The sequence below is a fragment of the Electrophorus electricus genome, chromosome 4, assembly GCF_013358815.1.
Source record: "Electrophorus electricus isolate fEleEle1 chromosome 4, fEleEle1.pri, whole genome shotgun sequence".
NCBI classification, from domain to species: Eukaryota; Metazoa; Chordata; class Actinopteri; order Gymnotiformes; family Gymnotidae; genus Electrophorus; species Electrophorus electricus.
Genome location: NC_049538.1, coordinates 29,382,253 through 29,387,296, shown reverse-complemented (window position 1 = coordinate 29,387,296; position 5,044 = coordinate 29,382,253). Strand labels below are relative to the sequence as shown.

At 40.3% G+C, this 5,044-nt stretch overlaps 1 non-coding gene across 1 annotated transcript; it reads left to right on the top strand.

The window, feature by feature from the left end:
- Nucleotides 1-3,136: 3,136 nt before the first annotated feature.
- On the top strand, nt 3,137-3,219 carry trnal-cag. Its single transcript has one exon. It is a non-coding gene; the product is annotated as a tRNA-Leu (tRNA).
- Nucleotides 3,220-5,044: the final 1,825 nt, after the last annotated feature.

Here is a 5,044-nt window from a genome sequence, read left to right as displayed (position 1 = left end):
TGGAAAAATGTCTTCTAGCTTACCCTTCATCAGGACCCTTCTTTATATAGAAAGGCAGGGCCCAACCCCCTCCCTCCTTACTCTGTCCCACCTCCCCCTCTATCATACATGTGCTTACACACCCACACACCCCCTAGTTGTGGCCCCTGACATCTCACACACACACACACACCCACTAGTTGTGACCCGTGACATCACAAACACACACTGTGCAGTTTTCGCTGTGTGAGCATTTACGTCCCGGCCCTTGTGAACTGCCAGATAGTTTCCTGTGAAAGTAAAAAGACTAGAAAGGGCTGAAGAGTGGACCTAATCATGTGTCAGATGTTTTCTGTAATTCCTGCCTCCCTCCCTCAGAGCCTCAAACAGAGGCCATTTCCTGAAAAAAAAGCACATCTGAGGTCCATTATATTCACATCAATGGGACTAAAGGACATTGGCTGTTTACTGATTTTTCTGGCACAATGACATTAAAGCCATTCAACACTTGCCATCCGTCCGCCCATCTACATCCCCTGCCCAGCCCCCCACCCCCAATCCACAGCATCTATGCAGATCAGTGTTGTTTTTTTATTACAATGAGCAGATTTTCAGTACATCAGTCCTTTCTGAAAACTCACCTTCTCTCACCTATTGATACTTGAGCAATGTTCAATAAATTCTCTTAAAATGAAGTGAAATAAAATGTATTTAACCACCAATATACTTTTAAGATCTTCAACATGAAATCAAGCTTGCGTCAAGAAATAAGTGATAAAAGTTAAAAGACTTTGGAAGTGCAACTTTGTTTTTTGATTATTATTATTTTTTATTTATGATTGATGTAGGTTTACTTGTATTTACTTGAATAACCTCTAGTGAATATATCACAATATAATTTCAGTTAGCTGCTTTGGAGGAGATCTTACGTGATACTTTCTTTTGAGCTGATGCCTGTCATAATAAAGTAGGATATAGTTTAGCCAATGTGCCAAATTGCTCTGGCTGAGCATTTTCGGGCACTAGGGGGAGACAGTAAATTGTGAAATGTAGTCAGTCATTCTTAATTTGCTTGGTGTGTATTCATACCATTGTCATCTGTTGCAACATCAGCGGACTGAGGTACATATTCATACCATTGTCATCTGATCCAACCTCAGCAGACTGAGATGTGCGTTTGTGAAAGTGTGAACGTCCAAGACATAAGACAAAGGTCAAAATGTCAGTGGGAGGAAGCTACAACGAAACCCTAAAACATTTAGCGTCTGCGTTACGTTTAAATTCCCATGGGCTGTGTGAGTGGAATTTTTATCCACTGCCAACCACTCCGATCACTAGGTTCTTGTTACTAAAAATAAAGTCTTATACATGTACTAACTGCTTTGGAGAAACAAAGAAGATATAATCTCCTTATTCTGTGGCAGGGTAGTGGATTATCACCATGCTGTTACATTGATGTAATGGTGCTTGACAGGTCTGACACAGAGGGATCTGGGCCTGTTGACAGTCAGTGGTAGTGACCAACACCCTACTCCACCCAGACAGCGGTGGGAGAAAAACATGATTTGCGTCTGTGCGTGAAATGGAGCCGTGGAATGCTGGGACAGTCAGGTTTTGGGAACTAGATGAGATCTCCTCCCACACCACAGAAAGGCACTTGCTCCAACACACTTCACAGAACACCCTCCTCTGTGTGTAACATGTCCGGCTAGGCCTTGCTGGAATTACCAAATGTAATTTCACTGAGCACCATCTTATGGCAAATACAGAACGAAATGGTCTCTAAGCAGCTGACTAAGCCAACCATTCAGGCGATGTACAATGTGGCTTGGCTAAGATGCTGGAAACCACCCAGCTGTTCCTGGTGCATGACGCTAAATAATACTTCTCTGTCAGACAATTGTCCTTGTGCTTGTTTATTGAACTACAGTTTACAATCCATAATGGTACTGATGCAGCCCCCCTGATGTCAGTGGAGGGCAACGGATTTTACTGGGGCTGGGAAGTAGGCCTACACACAGTTACAATGACTGGATATCAAATATTGGCTAAAATAATAGTCTGGGCAAACTATAAAAACACACTCATCAGGAAATGCAAGGAAAAGATAGGCATCCAGAAGCGGAATTTTAGTCATGAAAACAGCCTCGACAACAGGCTTAAATAGTCCTATTTATCTACTGCTGCCTTCATCACGACACCATGCCAGAATGCCCCCGGACTCCGAGTAACACAATATTACCCATACATAAGACTTTGCTAAAAAAAAAAAGTACTTTAATCCCATGTGACTTTCTCAATGAGAAATGTCAGTTTTGACCCTCAAATCACACAATATTTTGGTCTAATGCCCCCAAAAATTGTTAGTGTTCTCCAATTGTATAGGGACTATGAGTGAAAATGTTAATATATGACACTTTCCAAGGGAGTTGTTTTAAAGAGCTTTGCAAAGCTTAGAAGTCAATTAATGTGGTTACCATTAATTGACTCATACCAATGATTCCGAATGGGAGCGTGGCAACCTAGGCCATCTGCTGGTCTACTTTCACAAATTCCATTCATTCCGCCATAGCGTAGATTGTAACATAATGCGGAGACTATCGTGAAACAAACATTTTGCTACATTTCACATTAGCTGTATATACAATAACTGTTTTTATAATATAAATTACGCTTAAAATACAACTACCAGAACTACCAGTTTACTGGTGCTGCCGCTGCTTCGTGAGATGTTAGAAACATCATGTGTGTGACTGGCTTTGTAATCCGTTTTGGGGAAATGGTAATAAAAATTGTAATCGTCTTTTGCTGTCACGTAATCACTTGAAACACATTTAAACCTTTAGATATGGTGGCGACATGACGTGTTGTTGCAACACCTGCAATTACTTATTAGACGTTTAGAACGCAAACAGCAGAGGGCGCTCTGACAACTCTTTCCTTTCCCATAACAGGCCTCCAGCAACCGAAGTAGCAGCAGCACAAACAAGGTCCGACTTGCCTAATTGGCTCGGTCTTTGTTCTCCGTAAAATCAATAAAAGAATACTTCGTTAATAGAAGAGCAATATAAACCAATTCATTACCCCAAAGTAAAAATTATTATCTACCTCCACGGGATTCGAGCCTAAGAAGTAACCTGCTAAAACCTGATTTCAAGTCAGGATGGCCGAGCGGTCTAAGGCGCTGCGTTCAGGTCGCAGTCTCCTCTGGAGGCGTGGGTTCGAATCCCACTTCTGACAGCAGTTTTTTTTTTTCAGTTTATACATTTTTATTTTGATTAAATAACTATGTAATATACTTTTCACTTTACTGTAGACCATACCGAATCCATTTGCTGGCCCAAAGCACCACATTTCCCAGTCTGTCATGGGCCTTGGAGACATGTCAGCGCAACACAGAACAGGGGCTTATGCATGCGTTACCTTGACTTTCTGTGCTAGCTAGCTAATTATCCTTGCCAGCTAATATACCTAACCTAGCTAGCTAAGGTTTTGTAAGATAAGCTAAACATGTTGGACCTAAAAAAAAACTGAAAACATAGCTAGAGTTAGCTAACTTAAGAAGCTAGTTTTCTTTAGCAACATGGAAAAAAATGTGTTTGGTAGCTAGTGACATTCACTCCATTTCATAACTGGGTGTAACGCCTTTGTTGAAGTTAAAATTAGGCTTTTGTGTTGTTGTAATGAATAAAATCTGATATTACAGACCATTTTGATGTAAATCTTGCATACACACGATGTACTGGCATTTTTTGTGCAGCTGTTGCTTACTCGTCTATTAACGTTTCAGAAATGGACCTAAGTATTGTTGTTGCATGTAATTATGTTTGATAGCTAGGTGCATGAAGAACTTGTAGTTATACTGATATAATGATAGGAAGATAGCTAAGTAGCCAGCTACTTTACACGTTATATATAACCCATTTGTACAAGTAACGTTAGCTAACTATATATTTGGTTACATCACATAACGAAAACAGTCAGTAGCTATTTAACAAGTTCATTTGTTTTTCTGATGAAGGTAACAGGCACAAGAAATGGCATAATCTGTATCAAAAGATATGAGTGTGTATATAATACAATACATATTTTAATTGTATATTTTAATTATTTTGTATCACATAGGGGCATGTTTGCGGCTATCACGTTCTATAGTAAACTTGACAGGCACTACAATTATTACAAGAATTACTGAGCATGCAAATAATTGTTTATTTTGTATAAGATGTTTATAACTGCACTGACAGAAAATTAACACTAATCATCAGTTAACAGTAATCAAAGGGTTCACACTAAATGCGCACCCATTACTGTAGATTGAAAAACGTCCGATGCAGGTTCATGGCCAGACTGTTTGGTCAGTTGGGTACATGTGGATTTCACACTCAGAAAGGAAGTCCAGGCATTCAAAAAATAACTAATGTTTTTTCATTCACTCCAAACCTAATATTCTGACTACAATAATGATCAATTCTGTTGTACTTCTTATGTCGCTAAGCAATCTGCTACTCAGCCTGCCCAAGTGGACCTTGGGCCACAGCCCGTGGCAGAGGACTAAGCAGTTTTAATCACTTAAAGACCAATTTAAACAGGATTGAACATGCATATTTAAATGTTTGCATACATATCCTCTGCACTTTTTGAGCATGTATTTAAGCTCATGTAATGAATTAAATCAGCAGTAGATAATAGTGGTGCACTGAGCAAAAGGTTTACAGTAATGATTTTTTGTTTTGTTTTGTTATCTGTTCTCATCATTTCTGTAGGCTGTTGACCAAAATGTGCCAGGGACAGGCTGGTGGAGCTCCGGAAGCAGACATCCCTCTGTCTCACCAACCAGCAGGCCAGCAGAATAATTTCACTGTTGGGCCATTTACATGAGGGTAACAAGAAGCGGGTGGTATATGCTGCTCGACACCAGAGAAGACTCTTGAGTGGCCATTTTAGAACACCGAAGAAGCCCACACTTACTCCTGGTGTGGAGAGCACCACCAGATGTGTGCAGTGCACCTGCCCACTGTCCTAGTTTGTCAGGATGGCCGAGTGGTCTAAGCTATAATAGCTC